Source organism: Pinus tabuliformis, chromosome 2_2 (assembly GCF_031772625.1).
Source record: "Pinus tabuliformis cultivar Carrire ecotype Pingquan chromosome 2_2, CPIR1, whole genome shotgun sequence".
NCBI classification, from domain to species: domain Eukaryota; kingdom Viridiplantae; phylum Streptophyta; class Pinopsida; order Pinales; family Pinaceae; genus Pinus; species Pinus tabuliformis.
The window spans coordinates 656,170,788-656,194,717 of NC_142300.1; positions in this window are offsets into that span (position 1 = coordinate 656,170,788).

The following is a 23,930-nucleotide window of genomic DNA, read 5'->3' on the forward strand; positions in this document are numbered from 1 at the left end:
AGTCCTTTTTCGTGGCATAATCCCTTAAGTCCAAAAAAGTATAAAATAATATGAAAGGGATGACTTTTCGATAGCTTTAGCGAGCCGGAAAAGACAAGTGCTCGATCTTTTTGTGGAATAGTCCCTCAGGTCCAAAAAGATTAAAATGTAGAGGAGGGATGGCGCTTCCCCTTACTTTAACAAGCTGCAAAGGCCAATAGCTCATCAATCTTTTCATATTTTATGAGTCTAAAAAGAGCTTAAAAGAGACTCTTTTTTTAGGAACGAGTGATGCTTTCAGGTAGCAACTGGTTCCAGGTAAGTTTGGAACTTCTCAAACACAGCAGTGTAACGAGGGTGGCTAATAGAATCACTCGTCACAGCTATTCCTCAAAAGGATAAAAAATCAAGTGGAGGCATATGGTTGGCCAAAAGAGTGGAGGTGACGGTAAGAACACAACCAAGGCTCAAAAGGCTGATAGCAATGCAATCACAAAGGTTATTTACCGAGGGTGGATTCATTTTTTAATGAGCGTTAATCTTTAGAAACTATGCTCAGTGGCAGGTTTATTTTTTAACGAGCTTGAACCCTGTGGTAACATTGCTCATGATAATAGTCAGAGATGCTCAATTTACCATTAACACTATATTCTTTCAACGGTCGTACAACCTATTCAATTACTCCATCAAATTGATTAGAAATGCAAATACATGCTTGAAAAACGAGTTAGAAACTAACATTTTACTTGAATTACGTGAATAGTAACATAAAAGCAGTTTTACCTCTCATTTTTACCATTTCATTCAAATTTGGGATTGTTGGAGCTTTGGAGGTGTTTTCCCCCTCGAATTTCATTAGCTGATTTCAGGAGATCCAGTGGACTATTCTCTGCGTTGTCTGGACCAGGTAGGAGCTAACCCTGAGCTCTTCAATTGCATTCCTTCCTTTTCTGATTTAGAGCAAGCTTTCCCTTTCTTCTGGGCCCCAGGGGTTTGAAGAGTTCATTCTCTCCCCATTGCACTTATTCTGCATCGAAAAGTGTGATGCATACTGAGCTGGCCATTGGCCAGTCAGTATGCATCTCACCTTGTACACAGCCAAGGTGCGATGGGCGCAGAAGGGAAAGTTTGTGCAGTGTTTTCTCATGAAATTTTTGCCTGTTTTTGCCCAAATCAGGATCCTAATTCATCTTTTGTTTGTGTTTCAGAGATTCATTGGATCAAGATGGTCATTACATGGCGTGAATGCGAGCATGAAGAAGAGGACATGATTGCCTTACATGATCCGGGTATGGTTACTGCATTGTGAAACTGTGGCTTGCTCAAATTCTTCCGCATATCCAGCATGAGGCAACAAATCAATTTGTTGCAATATCTTCTCGATGCATGGGATCCGACCAACCAGGTGTTCCAGATTAGAGGCAAATCCATTCCTTTGATAGTTGAGGATATCTACTTTTTGACTGGGCTATCGAGGCGTGGTGCCCCTCTCTCACTATCAGGATCTGCCCGTGGGGGTGAATCCGTGAGGGATTATATTCACCAGTTTTGTAGAGATGGATCTCAGCCGAGCAGGGATGGCAAGATCAGTATTCGAGATGTCATTGATCGGTCCTTGAGGACTATTTTATTCACCTTTGCTAGATTGGCTAGTAGTGTGGCTCTTCATTTGGCCAACAGATCTTATATGCAATACGCCCTAGAATTCCTGGAACCAAAGGTATTCAACTGGTGTGAGGTAGTACTTCCGGTTATAAAAGAACAACTTTCCAAGGTGAAGAATGGAAGATCCAAGAACTTTGGTTACGGTTCTATTCTAACTGCTTTCGCCTTGGAGAGAATTCCACTGATGTAGCCATAGTACATTTCACTAGGATTGCCAACACCGAGGGAACCACGGATGCAGAGATGGGTTGATCTCATGGCCAGACATGCTGGTCAGTCACAGATTTCATTCTCTGATGCCTTCTTTGGGTGGTTCGACCATCAGGAGATGGTCTTTGCAGAGGATCCATACGTTGGGATGGATTTCCGAGGCAACCCGGATTTGGCGTTACTAGTTGGCAAGCAGTGGGGTGTTATAGGTAAAAAGATCTGACTATATCTTTGTTTATTGCTTTTATAATGTTCTTATGTTATTTAAATGTTATCAAGACTAATCAAACTCATATATGTGTGCAGATGTTGGGCCAGTGTGACCAACAGCCCGCCCAAGGGAAGCAGCTGTCGTTCCAGCAAGAGAGGCTGTAGGGAGGGCCGTCCTTCGTGATCTAGACATAGCGGAGACCCTTGCAATGTTGCAGGATCAGATTGAGGGCCTTACCCTTGGTATTCAGGATGTGAGGACTGATGAGTTACCTCTGAGATTACAACGCCATACTACTGGTGTGCCGAGTCGATGGACTAGGCTCTTACGTATGATCGCACAGGCAGTGACTTGCTATCACCAGCACCATTAGTCTAGGGTGCTTTTCTGCATTTTTGAGTTTTTGGGTCGTATGACTGATTTTGTCCTGGACACAGAACATCTTGTAAAAACTATAAACAGCTATATATATTTTTGATTTTCGGAGTTTTATTTTGGTTAAGTTATGTGATCCTGATGCAAATGTTAATTGAAATGCTTTTTCCTTTATAAATGCTGCAAATGTCTATCTAACACATAATTTTCTAATGAATCAGTTAATGTGTTTAAGTTTCTAGAAATGTGTTGATATTGAATAGAATCAAACCACCTTTCCAAAATCCTGACCCTTAGGAACATATGATGGATAGCTGGATTCCAAATGGAATAGATGCCAGTAAGTTGTAGGATGACGAGTTGCGAATCTAGCCTGACAACAAGTCAGTGTATACCATGTGCGATGGCATCAGAGAGAAGATCCATCAATGGGCTTGACTCAGCGATGTTGTTCGTTGATCTACCAATACATATCCCTCTGAAACTCACTAACTTGCCGCTTGGATCAAAGATGGCCCAGGCTGCAGAAGATAGATTCTGCGTACTACGACTAGCTCCGTCGGCGTATCCAATGAATGATTCCAACAGGTCCAACATCTGCAACAAATGCAAAGTGGATTACCTAACCAAAATGATAACTCTTGACGAAAACAAAAATGTAACAAAAGCATATAAAGAGATTACTACACTTAATCAAGCATAGTAACGCTTAAGATACAACCCGTTCCGGGGTTGCGACAGTGGAATCCCATCATAATCTACTAGCTCGTAGGCTCCTTTTGCTAATACTCTTTTAACAATGTAGGGGCCCATCCATAATGGTTCGAACTTACCTGCTCCCAATTTATCGAAGTCTTGATCGTAAAGCAAGACCAGGTCACCTTTTGAGAAGACACGGGGTTTGAGATTTTTGTCAAATTGCGCCTTGACCCGTTTCTTATGAGCTTCGTTAGCCAAAGCAACATCACGACAGGTTTCATCCAATTGGATTAGTTCCAAGAAACAAGCCTCTTCCTCCAAAGTTCCGGGAACTAGATCGATTGCGAGCTTGAGAGATGAAATTTCGCACTGAATCGGTAAGACCGCTTCCAAGCCATACACCAACTGAAAGGGTGTGAATATGGTCGCATTTCTCACCAATGTCCTATATGCCCACAAGGCTGAGTACAATATTAAGTGCCAATTCCGTTTGTGGACTCCAATCATCCTTTGCAGCATATGCTTCAGGACTTTGTTGATGGCCTCAACTTGTCTGTTAGGTTACGGATAATATGGAGTAGAACTATCATGGGACAATCCTAATTTGGCAACCAATTGAACCATCATGTGATTGTGAAAATGTGATCCATGATCTGTGACTATAGCTTGTGGAACACCAAATCTAGAGACTACATGATTGAAAAAGAAAACAACAACCGTTTCGATGCTGTTGTTTAATGTAAGCATCGCCTCGGCCAATTTTGTAAAATAGTCGACTGCGACTATGATATAACCATGCCCCCCGGCCGAGGCAGGGTTACATGTCATGAAATCTATGCCCCATTTGGAAAATGGCCCAAAAACAACTACTGGATGCAGCGGTGCGGGTAGTAGTCTGGTTTTGCGGTCGAAGATTTGACAAGCATGGCAACTTCTGACCGCGATTATGCAATCTTTGAACACAGTAGGCCAGAAGTAACCTACTCGTAAGATCTTTTGTGACATAGCATAACTAGATTGATGCCCCCCACACGCACTTGAATGACAATCATTTAGGACTTTTTCGGCCTCCTCATGCGTGAGGCACCTTTGCAGTACTGTATCAACACCACAATGGTAAAGTGTATCACCGACAATCATGTAGTCTTTGGCTTGGTATCAAGTACGTCGTTGTTCGGAGTGAGAGGTATTAGGCCTAAAGGTTTGGGTTTCGAGATAGATCAGTATATCTCCATACCACGGATCGCTTGACGATATCAGAAACAGAGATTCGTCCACGATTGATGCTTTAGATGTTGAATCGTTGGACGACGATGGGAGGTCGCATAGTAACTCCGCAAAAACTAGAGATTTCTTTGATTTGGATTTTGCAAGTTCCAGATCAAACTCTAGAAAAATGGCTATCCATTTTGAATATTTGCCCCCTAGTAATTGATGCGACACAAGTAGGTCATAGGGTTGCAATCTGAAAAAATGGTAGTTTTGCGAAAGAGGATATAGTGTCAAAATCTCTGTACTGCTTGAACAACTGTTATAGCTAGCTTTTCAACATAGGAGTACTTCCTTTTTGTATCATTTAAGTTTCAGCTTAAATAATAGACTGGATGTTCAATTCTGTCATCTTCTTGTACTAAAACCATTGTGATGGTTGTATCTGCTGCCGCAAGATACAGGTTAAAGTCCTTTTGATAGTCAGGAGCGTACATTAATGATGCTTTTATTAGGGAATCCTTTAAAGCGTCAAAGTAAGCTTGCGCAACCTGATCCCAGTTGAAGGGCACTTCTTTTTTCAAAAGACGTGTATAACCTTGAGTGAGTTCGGCATAATTTGCAATGAACCTCCTTAGAAAGTTTGCTTTCCCTTGGAGTTTCTAAATTTGAAACAAGTTTGAAGGTGGAGGCATGTCGATGATTGCCTGAACCTTACATGGGTTGAGTTGAATCCCATCCTTAGAAACCACGAAACCAAGTAAATGACCAGAACCGACACAAAACACACACTTGTGTGGATTGAGTCATATGTTGTAGTGTCGGCAACACAGAAATATAACCCTCAAATGTTGCGGATGGTCAGTCCACTTTCGCGAATGAGCCAGTAGATCATCGAGATATGGTTGAACGATGTGTTTGATGTCGTGGAAGGCGTAATTCATTTCCCTATGAAAATTTCCCCCTGCGTTCTTTAAACCGAAAGGTAGTTTACGGCACGCGAATGTGCCCCGTGGATATATAAATGCAGTCTTCGACTGGTCCTATGGGCGGATGTTTATTTGATTGTATCCAGAAAATCCATCCATGAATGGAAAGATTTCACATCTGGCTCATTCATCAATTATCTGGTCGATGAAGGGTGTAGGGTAGTTGTCCTTTGGACAAGCTTGATTTACATCCTTGTAATCAACTCACACTCTAATCGTTCCTTGATTTTTCATGACAGGAACAATATTCGATACCCAATCAGTTAGAGGAACAAGGTAAATGAAACCAGCATGTAAAAGTTTTTCAACTTCTGCCTTGATGGTAGCGGCTTTCTTCAAGTGAACCTGTCAAAGCTGTTGTCGTACTGGTTTGACCTTTGGATACATCTTTATTTCGTGTTCAACAATGCTCGAGTCAAAGCATGGCATTTCTTCATATGACCATGCAAAGACATCTCTGAATTTGCGAAAGAGAGCGGAGTATATTTCCAGTTCTGAAGAAAAGAAAGATTTGCTGACATGAATATTCTCTACAACATTAGGTTTGGTCGAGATATTTATGGCAATAGTTTCTTCAATATTAGGCAGATTTCGCTCGGAATCCACCATATTTATAGTATTTGATAGAAAATCAAAAACTGAAGGATGATCAAGGTCGTTGGAATAATCTTCGTCATTATCTTGAATATGGGAACGATGGTGGTAATATTCCCATGGTGCCTCTCCTATCATCATTGACTGAATGATTCCTTCATCTGTAGAATGTATACGTGACCAAGGATCTGAAGAGGTGCCATATTCTAGAGACCTATCTATCCAAACACTTGATGAGTGTTGATTTGGGTTTGCTGCCTAGGCCAAGAAAATTGATTGCTACAAAATCTCTATGGGCCTTGGAGGCAATACCTGGTGATGATCCATGCGAACAAAATTTTCTTACTTCTTCTCAATCTTTGCTGATGTAGAAGATACCATATTATAGGTTTCCACTGTGGCCACTGCCGCCAAATTACTCAGAGGCGGGAGGGAAAAAGTACCCATTAAGGCAGGGTCTTTTAGGAGGCCTACTCGGACAATTTGAAGCGATTGAGAGCTTCCATGGATCATTGGAATGCTTCTCGTAGCTTGTGAACTGTTGGGGAAAAAGGTTAGTTGGTCAACGATTGTAATTGCACCTTGGAAGGGAAATGTAATCTTTCTAAAATATGTTGACACAACAGCAGCCATAGCATAAATCCAAGGCCTTCCCAATAGGATATTGTAATCGAGGTTTCCATCGATAACTTCGACTTCAATTTCTATTGTCTTGGCCCCCCAGTTCAACTTGCAAGTTACTTAATATTCCATATGGCATGTATGTTCTTCCATAGAACGCTTTTAATGTCATTGATGATCGCGACAAGGGTGGTGAGCCTAAAGTTTTCTAGCAGCTCATTGACATTATACAGGTAGATGCGCCCTCATCAATGATTATTCGATCAACAATTTTGTTGAAGGCTTTTACCTGCATAAAGAAAGCGAGTTGGGCCGGTAACTGAGGTTCATATCCTTTGTGGTTAAAGGCCACAAGATTGGAATCCGTTGGGTCAATCCCACCTATTGTTGATAATAAATCTTGCTTTTGGGAGGGGCAATTCTGCAGTACTTCAATTGTCGACATAGCGGATGGCAATTGAGCCAGATCCTCTACTATATTATAATTTTGTGCTGCTCAAGCATGAGGATTAAATGTCGATTTATGTACTACTCCCTTTGGTGACTTTATTGTTAGTTCAGGAATGATGGGTGGCACAACTTCTGACGAAGTCGTTGTCGAACTACTAGGTTGATCTGTAGCCTTGTTATTGTTCAACATCTGTGGATTCCTGTAATCTTTATTCCTTGTCGATATCAAAGCATCATTTTGCTACTTCGAGACGGATAACATAAGCACTTGGGATGGAGAAGCATTATTGATAGCAACCAAATTAGTTTCTGGGTTTGGAAACGGATCAGTCAATACTGCTGAGGTGCTCGAAGTTTTTAAAAATTTCTTGACCTCAGCTCGATGTGGACAATCTTTTGTATAATGGTCCTCATTGCATATGAAACATGGCTGATTAGGTTTCTTTTTCCCAGCAGGGTTTTTAGAAGATTTTTTAGGAGGTGAATCTTCCTATTTCTTCTTTTTGTTTTTCCCTTTCTTCTTGCCCCCTGGTTGCTTCGGTTCTTTGCCTTTGTCGGATGACATGGCATTAACCTCCGAGGCAAGAAGTTTGTCATTTGCTTTTTTACTAGAAACTGCAAGGGCTTTACCAGTTTGAGCCTTTGCGGTTTGCATACTTGAGGTACCAATCACGCCATCGCCGGCATGAGAGTCCCTGTTTGATTTAGGAGGGGGAGGAACGAAAAATTCCGGTCTAGGAGCGTCAGGAATTTTGTCATAGAGTATGCCAGACTGAGTATAGATCAAGTCTAAATATTGTGCACGAGCAATGACTTGCTCTTCAGTGACAACTCCTCCTTTCGCCACATCTTCTGTAATAGAAGGTAATAATGACTTAATAAACCACTCAGCTAGAAGCTGATCAGGAACATACATCTTTACCATTCAACGACGACGTCACCACTCATGAATATGATCAAATATGTGAGTGGCTATTGTCTGTTTAAAGTTGGTAAGGAGTTATGTTCTCATTTTGTACCTTATGGGTAACTGAAAGTGGGTTAAAAAGGTAGTGGCAAGGGCGCTGAAGTTATCAAATGAAGCTCTAGGCAATTCAATGTACCATTTCACTGCCGGACCAGTTAGCGTTCGCTAAAAAAGGTGAAGCCTAATCGAATCATCATTGAGGGTGTTGGATGAACACCATAAATGAAAGGTCATTACGTGATTCGATGGATCTTCACCTGGATTTCCATTGAATTTAGGAATATTTGAGGGAAGTTTATGAGGAATCGCTGGCCACCAAGGGGCGTAAGCAATTGGATCATTCGTTAACCGATTCAAATCTGGTAATTCTAGAGTTGCTACAAAGGGAAACTGTTGATTTAGGTTTGGCGAAGCGTACCCAGGATAAGATGGGATCGCTTGAGCAATGAGTCTTTGCATACCAGCATATTGTATCTGATGCAGATAACTTTAATAAGGTTGATGGGCATAACCATTATAGTATGGTTGCTGATAACCGCTTTGAAAATGCAGTTGTCCATTACCTAAAGCACCTTGTTGCTTAGGTCCTCAGTAAACTTGCTGGAGTTGGGGTTGTTGATATTGCACCAACCATGGTTGTTGGACCATTTTCTGTTGCCCAATACTGGATGATTGACCAAGAGTTTGAGCCTGAGTCGCTCCAGTTAAGGAAGCACTAAACTGAGATTGTGGCAGAGTCATAGAGACAAGAGGCTGTTGTACTGCAACCTAAGAAATTTGAGGTTGACATACAAGGTTGTGCTTGTACTTGCAACACAGACACAATAGTGGGCGTAGTGGTAATATTCGACACAGGGTGTGTTGGTTGTATTGAATATACAACCCGTGGTTGTTGAGGCAGTATTGGTATCCAACCACCAGATGTAATTCCAGTTTGACCTAAATTTTGTTGTGAGCTCTTATATGGTTGTTCACCAGGAGGAAATAATGAAAAAACATACTGCCCCCCGTATGGTGGCAATCCATTGCTCAAAGGATAGATGGGTCTTTGAAGACTGGGCTACCCAAATTGAAACTACTATGTAGGATCAATTTGCTAAGCTTCAACATAAGAAATGCCAGATAGGATCCCGAAGGAACCAATGGGAATAGACCATGTTGTCGAAACAGTCCCTGGGTGGACTCCATCTAGTGATTGAAAACTAGTTGGGACAGATGGTATACCAGCGAACATCATAGGAGTGGTAGTAGGAGGTTCTGCTACGACTGTATCGGATGACACAGTCCTAGATGTTGACGTTTTTTTAGACATATTCAGTCTATCCAAAAGATTTCCTAGCGATTCGACAGGAACTTGTGATGAAGGATGATTGAAAGAACTAACTTCAGGAGTAGAAGGATATAAGTGGATCCCAGTTCCAAAATGTAATGGAGTACTGGATGGAAGATCCTCTACAACTTCTTCTATAGCAATCAATCCAAGTGGAAGAGGTAGACCATCAGGTCCGTAGAATATTTCTGGGGCCAAAGAAGGTATAGTTTCTGCAGCAACAGATACTGGAGGGGTGACACCTTCTGAATTCTGGAACTCAACTCCCAGATGTTCAAGTGAATGAACTTTAGTTTATAGATTAGCTCTAGATGAAGCTATTTCAGGTATCGAGGCATCTACCATTACACTAGGATTAGTTCTAATGTCCTCTTGTAACCACAGAACATCTTCTGTGAAGGCAGATTTACTAGAAATGATCGGAGTAACTGTAGTCTCTGATGCTGTTGAAACACAAGTTTCAAATAAACTAGGAGAGGTGGACTCAGTTAAACGAGACCGTTTCGCCGGGAATGGTTTTGTTTCCAGAGTCAGAGACGGTTGACTTGCTAGCCTCCACCAACGATGAGGTTTTGATTGACTTTCTTCCATGATTACGGATTACTTGATCAACTCAAAATTAAAAAGGGGAAAATGTTCTTCCGAATAAAATAAATTTTATGACACTTTGACACAACTTTGCTTTTTCAATTTTTAAGAGTCAGGAAAAAGCTAAAGGTGACTCTAGTCCCCTTCGATTTTTAATGAGCCTGAAGTGACAAGTGCTCAGATGGACCTTTTCTTTTACAGAGTTGAAAAGGAATGAAAGTGACTACTCTAGAAATATAGACAGAGGGATTACCAAACCAATCACAAAATTGAAATATACACCTTGGTGGTAAATTAAAGAGAAATTACCAATGATTTTACATATGGCAGTCAATCTTCCCAAATGTTGTGTTTAGTGTATTGCGATTGATAGGGTGGCAGACATAACTTCCTAAGGATAAAGGATATCAGCCTATTGTGGTCTCCCAATATATACTCGACGGTACAGGGAACACAAGTTCGTACTAGCACTTGTCATATCAAAGAGGAGGAATCACCCAACCTTCAATGAAAACGATAGTTACCAGGCTTTACGACGCTGAAATACGTCTCTAGCCTAGACTTCTAGATGTTGTGCATTAGGTTCCAAAGTGTTTTTATGTTCATTGAGGTTTATTTTAGAGTTGATCTTTTTTAAGAAGTTTGTGTTGAGTCCCAAACCTGCATCTTCCCTATACACCTTTTTAGCCTTTTTTTCCAGTTACTTGAACCACCAAGCTGTCAAATCATTGCATACTAGTTTTAAAAGAGCTTATAAAATGGTTTCCTAACTATGTCTTGTGACTGTTGTTTGATTTAGATTTTTGCTCAGTCAGCTACGAATCTTGTCAGTTTCCGTAGCTAGCTCAACTTTCCGCAGCCATTTTCTTGAAGTCTATGTTACAGGTGTCTACTGGAGAATCTGGCCACATGGGCAAGCTGCAAATGATGTTTACATGGAACGTGTCCCCTTGGATCAGCCGAATCACTCACAAAAGGCCATGGTCAAGGATAGTCAAAGCGGTGGTCAAGCTAAGAGTTTTGCGGTGGCAGGACTCTGTTTTTCACCACATGAAGACTTGCGTGGAAAATTCCTCAATCTTAGGAGGTGTGCTAACACCTGTGGACTGTTCTGTGAACCCAAATCCAATAGCCACCACTCCTTGGATTTAATTGTCACGGCTACCATATTGCTAGATCTCTGGACGTGGTTATTCACGTGTCTGTTTAGCAGTGCAGAATTTAGGAAGTAGTTATAGCATCCTCAGTTATAAATAACGCGTTATCATATGCTTGTTAGTTAGCTTGATATATGTAATTTTGATTGTTTTACGAGCCCACTGTGCCGTGCTCTATCTTTATCTTATGACTTCATTTTAATATATGAGAAGACAATGTTCTTAAGTTCCATTTTGTGACTGATTGTTGATTGGCCGTGGTTGCAAAGGGCCCCTGTACACCAAGGCTCTGTAACTACTATATAGTTTCTTGATTTTCTCCATTATGTTACTGTTTCCATAATCGTTTGCTTGTATATATTACACTATTACTGATATTCATGTTAACTGTTGTCCATACTTTATTTTATGCTTTCTCATGATTGTTAACTGATCAGTGTTTTTCTTTCAGGTTCTTGTACACAGATCGGGAAATTTTACATAGCTTTTGAATGACTAATGACATGAAATCATCTTGTCCTTCTGCTGATTTATTTTCTGAGTTCTAATTCCAGCATTGTTATTTCTTTCAGTTTTGTTTTGTTCATTTACTTTTATGCAAGTTAGAAATCAGATTACTCAATTTGTTTATGATTACCTCCTATAGCCAGAGCGAGACTACTGGTGAGGGGTCAGAATATGAGTTGAAGTGATATGATTTAATTTATTTTTCTGCAAGTTAGTGATTAGATTACTCATGTCATTTTCAGTTGCCTCCTATAGCTAGAGCGAGACTACTGGTGAGGGATTGAAGTATGAATGCGTAGTTTGATCTTAGTTTCATTTTATGCAATTTAGATATTAAATTACTCAATTTGTTTATGATTACCTCCTATAGCCAGAGCGAGACTACTGGTGATGGGTCAGAATATGAGTTAAAGTAGTATGATCTAGTTTATTTTACTTACAGTTTTTGAATTGCTTTAAGTTCATTTTTTTTTCTCTTTTTTATACAGCAACAAGGAAACTAGGCTTCATTGTCACTAGCTCACTATTTGGTACATTTTTATTTTCTCTTAGTAATTGATTTCATCATTGCAAGTTTTGAAACATTTTTTAGAACTTTGAAGTTTGGAAATCATTGTAGCGATCACCACTACATCCGTATTTGACTTTTTATTTTTTCATCTCACATTAGGGAATCAACAAAAGATAAACCCAAAACAAACCTTAAAAAATCACAAACAATAAAGAATTAAGAAATCGGTTATCTTGCGTATACAGTGCACTTCACTTCAGCAGTTTATGACTCCCGGATTGACAATTTATATAGAAATTTAGGACACACTAAATTGACCAAACATTTTGGCGTCGTTGCCGGGGAAGTGAAACTAGGTAGCCAATTTCTTGAAAAAAAACAAGAAAATTTCAAGGAAGGTAAAAATTGATAACTTCTCAAATTATGCTCTCCTCTTGCGCCTAGTGTGATCTGGAGGACCAGAAAAGAGAGTTATTGGTTTAGTAATTTCTTAAGTATGCTCTCTTCTTGCACCTAGAGTGACCGGGAAGATCAGAAAGAGAATTATTAGCCTGACTTGAAGAAAAATAAAAAAAAATGACATGCATAGAGCAAGAGATTCTAGGGGAAGGTTTTTAGCTAGGGCCAAGAGTTTGATTTTTACAACTCCATCTACTTCAAGGAATAAAGAAGAAACACCTCCATCATCTCCAACTCACACTCCTAGCCTAAGGATTCCTGGAATTCAAGAGGCAGTAGCTAAATTAGGAGACTCTCCCACACCATCCACCGAATCTGAGTTAGGAAAAGACCCTTTCTTTACTTCTACAGGAAAACACATTGTAATTGAGGAAGTAGAATCATCTGAAGAGGAAGAGGGAGAAATTCCTCCTCGTTCGCCATTAGTAGAAGAACCAGAGGATTCTGAAGTCTCTGAGGAAACTATCATGACAGAGGAAGTAGTAAATGGATTTGGAGGAGGTAGAGGTAGAGGTAGAGGAGGAGGAGGAAACAATGGAGGAGGTAGAGGTAACAATGGGGGAAATAGGGATGGAGATAACTCATTTGGATTTCCTATAGTTGATGAGGAATCTCGAACAACAATGAAAAACATCTCACCCTTTTTCCTCCCAAACTTTCATGGGTTGCGAAGTGAGGATCCGGAAACATTTCTATTTAAGTTTGAAGGTGTGTGTCGAACTTATGATTATATGGAAGACTCTCAAAAACTCAAATTGTTTCCTTCAACATTGAAGGGAGCTGCTTTAAAATGGTTCATGGGATTAGTCACTCAATCTATTAGGACTTGGAATGATATGAAACAAACATTTTTGGATAGATACCTGGACCATTGTATGCCCACCAATCACAAGGATGAGGTATTCAAAATGGTGCAAAAAGAAGATGAAAACTTGGAGGATTTACTTGAAAGATTTCAATAAAATCTGAAAAGAGCAAAAATGAATAACTTAGATGAGGAAACCTTGAAAGCCCTTCTATTAAAAGCCATTACAGATGAATGGACAGATATTTTGAACATGATGGGAAAAGGAGATATATCTAACTTCCACTTCATGATATAGCAGAGCTATGTGTCCATCTCTCAAGGGGAAAATCTAAAACTGGGAAAGGGCCTAGAGAACCTTCTCTCATTAGAGCAAACAAATCTGCAACTGGATTAGTAAGTAGGGCTGAGATTGGCAACACGCTTGATGAGTTCAAAACTGATATTTTAGGAGGTCTTAGTGAGCAACTATACACCCTCAAGATACAAAACAAGCAGAAAGCAAAAGCTGAAGCTTTAACCATCTTTTGTCCGAAGTGTAGGAAGAAACATGCTCTAAGGGAATGTCCCTTGGATGCAAAAGTTGTAGAAATATGTGTGATTTGTTCAGAAAACCATGAGACCAAGGATTTTCCTTCAATTCCTGGGCTCAAAGCTGTCTTTCAAGAAGATCCAAATTCAATTGAGTCTCTCTGTTTTGTTTCAAGGAGACCCTGGCAGGGGAAACAAAATCAAGGGTTTAACAACCCTATGAACTTTCAACCCCCATCAAATTGGAACCCTTAGCAACAACCTTGGTCCCAACCTCAAAATCCATTTCAATCATGGGTACAAGGTATGCAAAATCCTTATGGGAGATTTGCTCAATTCTATCAATATCCTCCATCTTTTCAAAATCAACAAGCTCCACAACTTCCAAATCAAAATCCACAACTTTCATTTCCATTTTCACAACAACAACAACCTTCTCAACAAAATCCAAATTCCTAACTCTTGCTTCCGTTCCAACGGAAGACAAATCAACTACCTTCCCAGCCATTGCCAAACCCCAATAATAAAAACCCTCAAAATTCTTACATGGTAGAAGGACAACAATTTCCTACCTATATGATTGTTCCTCTCAATGATGTACAACTCAGATCTGATATAGTTTTAGACAAGCCTTCTATAGATGCTCAAAAGCAAAGCATTTCTGAGGAAGATTCTCTTGAAGCCAATAAAGGTTCTGAAGCATCTCTTCAAAACCCAAGCACTCAAAAAGAAAAAGAAAAAGAGTCAACCCCCACAACTCCTATAGTTGAGCAACCTGCATCGTCATCTACACCTCCTTTTCCTGAAAGATTACAAATTGACAAAGGGGTGGAAAAACAAATCTTGTTGGGTGACTATGACTTTCTAGATGAATTAAAGAATGTTTGTATCAAGATTCCCTTATTACAAGCCATTAGAGAAATTCCTATTCTAGCAAAAACAATAAAGGAGTTGAGTCTCAAAAGACCAGGAAGGAAACCAAGAGATACAAGAAGAATCTAGCTGGTAGGAAAAATTGCAGATATCATGATGGGAAAAATTACCATGCAAAAGTATGTAGATCCCAGTAGTCCAATTGTCAAAATACATATCAATGGGGTAGAAATTCCAAATACTTTGATTGATTTAGGGACTGCTATCAACATTATGAGTAGACAAACTATGGAACAACTAAAACTTCCTAATCTTCTTTTTACACCTACTTTACTGCAACTTGCAGATCGATCAATTATCAAATCAGATGGTGTATTAGAAGACATTTCGGTCTCCTTATATTCTTGGGAATATCTAGTAGATTTCATGATTTTAACTCCCAAGAGTAATCTAGGAGGGCACCCACTCATCTTAGAAAGACCTTGGCTAGCCACAGCTGATGCTTTTATCAATTGTAGATATGGGGATATGTATATTTCTGATGGTAATTCGACAAAGAAATTCAATTTGTATCCTCCAGCAAAAGCAATTACAGAAGTAGGAGATAATGAATGGGTCGATGATGAGGACACTATACAACCTGTCTTTACCATTTCTGAAATTAGTGAAAACAGTCAAATTCTGAACACATTAGAAAATTTGAAACATCTTCAGAATATGAACACACACAATTTCAGTTAGATTCTGACATTGAGTATTTATCATCTAGACAAATGTCTCTTTACTCTATGGAAGAGTTTGGTAGTTCCGCCATTGAGATCTTTCCAGGTAAAACATTGAATATCAACAGAAACTTGGAAAAATCACAACAGGGAGAAATAACCAAAATTTTGCAAAAACATTCTATTACATTTGCATGGGAGTATACTGATAAGAAAGGTATTGACCCTAAGACTTGCATTCATCACATCTACATTGAGGAAAACAGTAGACCAATCAGACAACCTCAGAGAATGATGAATCCAAATCTTAGGGAGATAGTGAAAGAAGAGCTCCAAAAACTACGCAATGTAAACTTCATTTATCCAATTTCAGATAGCTGATGGGTTTCTCCTTTGGTTATAGTACCTAAAAAGAATGGTAAATGGAGGGTATGCATTGATTACAAGGAATTGAATAAAGCAACTTTGAAAGATCACTTTCCTTTACCCTTTATCGATCAGGTATTAGATACTCTAGCAGGTATTGGCCTTCACTCTTCAAAGATACAAAAGAATATGTCAGAAGGTGTGACAGCTGCCAAAGAGTAGGGAAACCGACTCTTTCAAATGAAATGCCATTACAACCACAGGTACTCATCGAACCCTTTGAAAAATGGGCTTTAGATTTCATTGGACCCATTAATCTACGATCTAAACAGAAGAAGTATATATTGGTATGCACTGATTATGTCACTAAATGGGTAGAAGCCAAAGCATTACTTTCTGCTACTGAAAATTCAGTTGTGACTTTTCTTTATGAGGATATTTTTACTTGCTTTGGTGTCCCAAGAGAAATTGTGACAGATCAGGGAAGTCAATTTACATCCAACATGATGGAGAAGCTGATGGAGGAATACAAAATCAAGCACAGAAAATCTACTCCTTACCATCCGCAAGAAAATGGCCAAGTGGAGTCTACAAAAAAATTTATTGAGAGCATCATCACCAAAACTGTTCATCTACATAGAAGAGTTGGGTAGAAATGATTCCTGAAGTCTTATGGGCCTACAGAACTACATGGAGGAACACAACAGGACATTCTCCCTATGAACTTGTTTACGGAAAAGAAGTCCTGCTCCCCATTGAGTTTCAAGTCAAAATTTTCAAGATGGCAGTTTAGTTGGGGATGGATCTATCAGAAGCCCAAAAGCACAGAATGGAGTAGCTGAATGAGCTAGATGAGATTAGACAAGAAGCAATCCTTAGAACTGATCTAGTTCAACATCAAAGAGCTAAGTGGCATGACAGATACGTCAAAGAGGAAAAGTTTCAAGAGGGAGATTGGGCATTACTATTTGATTCCAAGTTTAAAGACTTCAAAGGTAAATTTCAGACCCATTGGCTTAGGCCAGTAAGAATCAAGACCATTGATGAATTTCAAACTCCTCTTATTGTGAATGGCCACAGATTGAAATTTTATCATAAGCCACTCTCAAAAGAGGAATTTGTCAAAATGTTTCAAGAAAAATCTGCAATAAGGCTAGTGAAGAAGAATCCTTCTTCCCCACCAGCCTAGCTTTTGTTCCTTTCTATTCTTAAAAAAAAATAAAAATTGTATAAGCCTAAAAACCAATCACTGATTGGCAGTATTATACAGAAAATGTAGAGTGAAAATCAGGGACACCTGACACTCTATATTTTCCAAAAAAATCTCTCCTTCTTTTTCCATCTTCACTTCACTTCATTGCCATTCCACTCCATTTCCATTTCATTTTCATTTCACTCCACTCCACTTCATCTCACTCCATCTCATCCATTTCATTCCACTTCATCAATAAATGTCTCTTTCATGACCATTTCCATTCAGTGAGTTATTGTCTAACTATATTTGTTCAGCCAAGTGGGTGTTGTGTCAGTTTCCACAGTTGGAATTAGTTTCCGCAGCCAGAAGCAGTTTCCGCAGCCACCACTCCGTTTTTCAAATTCACAGTCAAAATGTTAGTACAATAATCATAAAAATGCAGGTGTGACTAAGCATATTCTATGAAGACATGGAACATCTACAGACACCAATAAGGAACAGTTGAGTAAAGGCTAATGGACAACAAAATGATAAGGATTCCAAGGTATGTGCAAAAATTTCTTTCAAATAGCAATTAAAGGCACAATTCTACATAGTTATTAAACCTTAAAGCTCAACTATGTGCAATGATTATCATGATAGCTCCATTACCCATTACCATTATATGACATTATTCCATAAACCATGCATTTATTCCCTAACGGTCTCATGATTAAATTTTGGGTTTAACTCATAGATGACTGCACTTTGATACTCCACTCGTAATCATGAGATGTGACCTATCTCATTACGGCTCCTCTCCACTGCATTTTTCGCAGCCATTCCATAAACGTGTAACCTCTCGTACGCAGCCGTTCAATTCAAAATTCTGATTTCACTCCACTACTCTGCCATTCTGCTAAAGCCACCTCATTCACATACGTCTGCACTTCATTTTGTGAACTCACCTCGGCTGCTCATCCTCTGTTTCCGCTTGCAGTTCTTGAACACTTCTGTTCCATGTTATCTATCTTCCAGTTGTAGCCACTGCGTTTTTGCCATAAACCCTGCAACCCAACCATCTTACCTCTGCTAAACCCTCACACGCAGTTGAATTTCAGTTGAATTTCAAAACAAAGGAAAGGATGGGACGATTAATAAGGGCAGAACCGGAAGGACCTAAGTATTTAGAAGGTTACCCGCAAGTAAAAGATTTGTTGAACGCAAAATGGCTACGCTTCATTCAAAATTTTAAGGGCCATAATAAGGAGTTAATGAAAACCTTTGCACGCTCTTTCGACGGCCAGATGGTGGAAATTGGAAACTTAAAGCTCACGGTCACAGAAGCATTAGTAGCAGCTGCTACAGACTTGCCCCGGGAAGGTGAGCGTTGGTTTAAAATCAAAAATGTGGACGAGTAGGCATGGAGAATCATGTTACGTAACCCAGGTATGGACGTTACTGTATTTACAAAAGGAATTCATGTTCATGTATTGAAAGAAGAATGGGCCAGCTTACTGTTAATTATCCAAAATTTTATTACTTGCGAAGGACGCTTTGGAGCAATGTACATGTATCATGCTAGGTTATTGATGAACTTCTTAGAGATTCAAACTCTTAATCTGCCTTATTTCTTACTACTGAGTTTGAAAAAGATGAGTACCACAGTCCAAAAGAACATTGGAAATATAGAACATCATTTATATCATCATGGACTTGTAAGGATTCTCATTGAAGACCAACTGAAGAAAAACAAAGATACCTAGGAACGGTTCTTAGTAAGAAATTACTTTCAAGAGCCATCTGAGGCACCTGAGAGCAGTACACCAAAGACACCGAGAAAGAGTAGGAGAAAAGAAAAGAGTGCCATAATCCAAGGCTCTCCTATTATCAAAACTAAAGAAGTTGGTCAAAAAGAAAAGGAGGAAAGAACTAAGGACAGAAAACAGAGAAAATTGAAAGGCAAAAGAAACATAGAAGAAGTCTACCAATCACCAGAGCCATCTATAGAGGAAGACTATCAAACATTGTCTGAGAGACTAGTGCATCTTCAAAAACAAGCTGCTACAGCCAAGAAGAAGGAAAAAGGAAAACAGAGCATGGAAGAAGGGAGTACTAGCCCACAGTATTTAAGAAGAAGCAGAAGGCTTAGAGGAAAAGGGGGAAAAACACAAGTAAAAAGACCCCACTTCATCGACTTGGGTGGGGAAACACCCGAGAAACCTCCAGCTGGCCATAGTCCACCTCATTCTCAGCCAAATATTGAAACTAGTCCTCTAGATGTTGATGTAAGTCCCTCTCGGCCGGAATTAGAAAGCAGTCCTCCTCCTCAACAAGACTTTGAAGTCAGTCCAAGAAAAACACCCGAAATAGATCCAAGTCAGTAGGAGGTGTATGATTACCTCGAATCTTTAGAAAAGACAGCTGCAGGCTCGAGTACATCGTCCACTCTGCCCCACATGACACAAGATGCACAAGTCCAATCCTTAAAACAAGAAGTGTTTGAGTTAGAGGTTCTAAACAGACATATTAAACAAGAAAATGAAGCACTAAAGGAGCATAGCAAAGTGGACAAAATCATTCATGATAATACTATGCTACATTTGGGTCTATGGCAGAAGAAGAACAAGAAACTAAAGAAAAAGTGCAGAAAGTTGAGCAGGGAATTAATCAATCTCAAGTTCAGATGTTTGATAAGGAAACCCAGGATGGTGGTAGCACCAAGAAAGAAAAGAAGAGGACTGGATGTACTAGCAGAGGCTTCAGAACATATGGACTAAAGGGGAATGACTAAAATTTTGGTTGCATGAGGACATGCAACACCTTCATAGTGGGGATATGTTGAGTCCCAAACCTGCATCTTCCCTATACACCTTTTTAGCCTTTTTTTTCCAGTTACTTGAACCACCAAGCTATCAAATCATTGCATACTAGTTTAGAAAGAGCTTATAAAATGGATTCCTAACTATGTCTTGTGACTGCTATTTGATTTAGATTTTTTCTCAGTCAGCTGCGGAATCTTGTTAGTTTCCGCAGCCAGCTCAACTTTCTGCAACCATTTTGTTGAAGTCTATGTTACAGGTGTCTACTAGAGAATCTGGCCACATGGGCAAGCTGTAAATGATGTGTACATGGAACGTGTCCCCTTGGATCAGCCAAATCACTCACAAAAGGCCATGGTCAAGGATAGTCAAAGCGGTGGTCAAGCTAAGAGTTTTGCGGTGGCAGGAATCTGTTTTTCACCACGTGAAGACTTACATGGAAAATTCCTCAATCTTAGGAGGTGAGCTAACACTTGTGGACTGTTCCGTGAACCCAAATCCAATAGCCACCACTCCTTGGATTTAATTGTCACAGCTACCATATTGCTAGATCTCCGGACATGGTTATTCACATGTCTGTTTAGCAGCGCAGAATTTAGGAAGTAGTTATAGCATCCTCAGTTATAAATAATGCGTTATCATACGCTTGTTAGTTAGCTTGATATATGTAATTTTGACTGTTTTACGAGCCCACTGTGTCGTGCTCTATCTTTATCTTATGACTGCATTTTAATATATGAGAAGACAGTGTTCTTAAGTTCCATTTTGTGACTGATTGCTGATTGGCCGAGGTTGCAGAGGGCCCCTGTACACCAAGGCTCTGTAACTACTGTATAGTTTCTTGCTTTTCTCCATTATGTTACTGTTTCCATAATCGTTTGCTTGTATATATTACACTATTTCTGATATTCATGTTAACTGTTGTCCATACTTTCTTTTATGCTTTCTCATGATTGTTAACTGATCAGTGTTTTTCTTTCAGGTTCTTGTAGACAGCCCGGGAAATTTTACATAGCTTTTGAATGACTAATGACATGAAATCATCTTGTCCTTCTGCTGATTTATTTTCTGAGTTCTAATTCCAGCATTGTTATTTCTTTCAGTTTTGTTTTGTTCATTTACTTTTATGCAAGTTAGAAATCAGATTACTCAATTTGTTTATGATTACCTCCTATAGCCAGAGCGAGACTACTGGTGAGGTGAAGTGATATGATTTAGTTTATTTTTCTGCAAGTTAGTGATTAGATTACTCATGTCATTTTCAGTTGTCTCCTATAGCCAGAGCGAGACTACTCGTGAGGGATTGAAGTATGAATGAGTAGTTTGATCTTAGTTTCATTTTATGCAATTTAGATATCAGATTACTCAATTTGTTTATGATTACCTCCTATAGCCAGAGCGAGACTACTGGTGAGGGGTCAGAATATGAGTTGAAGTAGTATGATCTAGTTTACTTTACTTACAGTTTTTGAATTGCTTTAAGTTCAATTTTTTTCTCTTTTTTATACAGAAGCAAAGATACTGGGCTTCATTGTCACTAGCTCACTGTTTGGTACATTTTTATTTTCTCTTAGTAATTGATTTCATCATTGAAAGTTTTGAAACCTTTTTGAGAACTTTGAAGTTTGGAAATCATGGTAGCAGTCACCACTGCATCCATATTTGACTTTTTATTTTGTCATCTCACATTAGGGAATCAAAAAAATATAAACCCAAAACAAACCTAAAAAAATCACAAACGACAAAGAACTAGGAAATCGGTTATCTTGCATATACAGTGCACTTCACTTCAGCAGTTTATAACTCCCGGATTGACAATTTATATAGCAATTTAGGACACACTAAATTGACCAAACAGTTTGCATTTCAAGTTTCACCACGTGATGTAGATGTAAAATTCCTAAATATGCAATCTAAAATGATAAACAATCGTTTGTTTTCTTTTAGCAATGAAAATCCTAGCTACTAAGGAAAGAAGAGTACGATTTTTTCAACAGAGAGAAAAGAGCACACACTAAATGCACTTTTCCTAAATCATTTTCCGCATGCAGTCTAAATGAAAATGCACATGCATGTATTTGTTTTTCTATTTCCTTAATGTGAGAATGCCAAAAAGGAAAACTAGGTACAGATCTGAACTATTTTCTTCAAAGTGACACTTCAACAATTTCTTTTCAAAATGAAAGGAAGACTAAGATGACACTTTCAATTTCGAACGGAAAACTGCTTTTGACACTTCAAATACTGACAAGTCAAATCAATTACAATGGCAAAAGTACAATTGACTATCTAGAAGAGGAAGACTTTACGACACTCTTATTTTCGACTCACAATGATAGTTGCGACACTTTTGAATCAAAAAATGACAGTTCGATTAAGCTACTTTTGACAAAGGAGGACTGTAAATGATGAAAAATACATTAAAAAATTCACAATTCCTGATCAATGGAGGTTGAATAATGTAAGGGAAGAAGGCTTCTACAATGATATACTGATCATAAGCAGCAAAACTATTGAATAGAGCTGAAAAACAATGAAGAAAAAACCAAATTCTAGAGAAGGAAATAGTATCATTCAGTCACCGCACCTGTCCTTAAGGGAAATAGGGATGCATCTCACCTGCAACACACGGGAGGTGCGATGCATCCAGACTGCCAGTTAGAGAAGTGCGATGGACCAGGGAACGAAACTGAGCATGGTTTTCACTCACAATTTGCAGCGAAGTTCAGTGATTTAGGCTAAGCTATGATAGACATTAACAACAAAGTATAGGGGTATGTTATTATGAGGTTAATGAGCTACCACCAGGGCACTTAGGATGTTTTCAAGTCAGATGTTCAGTTCATAAACCAACCCGGAGATTGACTGAAGCAGCATTGATCTACTTTGCAGTTGCATAACAAAAGCAGTTCGAAGGTTATATGGCTTAACTTCAGGCTCCATCTGTAGCTTATAAAGCAAAGAACAGTAACAAACAAACAAACTATTCGATCCCCAGTGGAGTCACCATTTTGTTTCCGGGAAAACTAGTGTCTTTTTTATCTGCTAGTCCCACTAAGATGGTTAGCTATCTTAGAAATAAACAGTTAAAAGCGCTTCAAGATTTCCTTTATGTATGATAATTAAGAGAGAAGCAAAGAGCACCAACCTGTATCTTCTGCTTGGCTTCTTGCTTGTTTCCTCTCTCCCTTGATAGAACTTGCCACTCTTCTCCTACTTGTCCCGCTTTAGAGAATACCTGTAGAGGAAAAGCAACAAAACACCATCAAAGCATAGATATCTATAATACCATAAACAATGCAGAATTAAAATACATTAACCATACAATTTCATTCAAATAGCAAGATTCACAAATACACATGTATATGGAGGAAAACTCAAAGAACTTTATTGATAGTAGAAGTAGAAGAGAGGATTACAACCCAGTTGTCTGATCCAGCATCATCCTCCCAGCATGAAAGCCCTCTTCACCTCATGAGAAGCAAGATCACCCAACAATACAATGTCTCAAAGAGAAACAAGCAGCACTTTCTTACAAATTACAAAATTCCAGCCTCTGGATCTCTTAGTCGAGGGATCCATTTATAAATATTTGCAGAGGGGTGAGCCAGCTTCTAGGTTTTTGATTAGTGTCATTTCACTGATAGTTCTTGGTTCCACTTGGAGATTTCATGATCTCTTACTCATCCCTGGGCGAATTCAAAGAGGCAAGTGTCATATGAGAAGTTTCTAGAAGATTCTCTGGGTTTCCACTTAGCAAATTGTCTTTGCCATTTGTCTACTCTCACCCATCACACCCCACAGAAGGCTCTTTCAGTATGCATCACACCTAGCCAGTGTAACAACCAGTATGCATCGCACCCTTAGCATGGAGCAGTCTGTATGGCCCAGTTTTGGCCAGTTCTAAGTGGTTTTTCAGGTGGAACTTTTTGGAAATGATGTAATCAGTTGATCATGATCCTTTAGGGTGTGAAACAACACTTTTAGGGGTTTAAGAGCCCTTGGTTTATTGACATATGTGATTGGGGTTGCAGTGCCCAAATATGTCAATAACACATGCCAAAACTTCCTTTGTAATTGGATAACTTCAGTGTGTAGGAGGGCTTGCATCCTAAA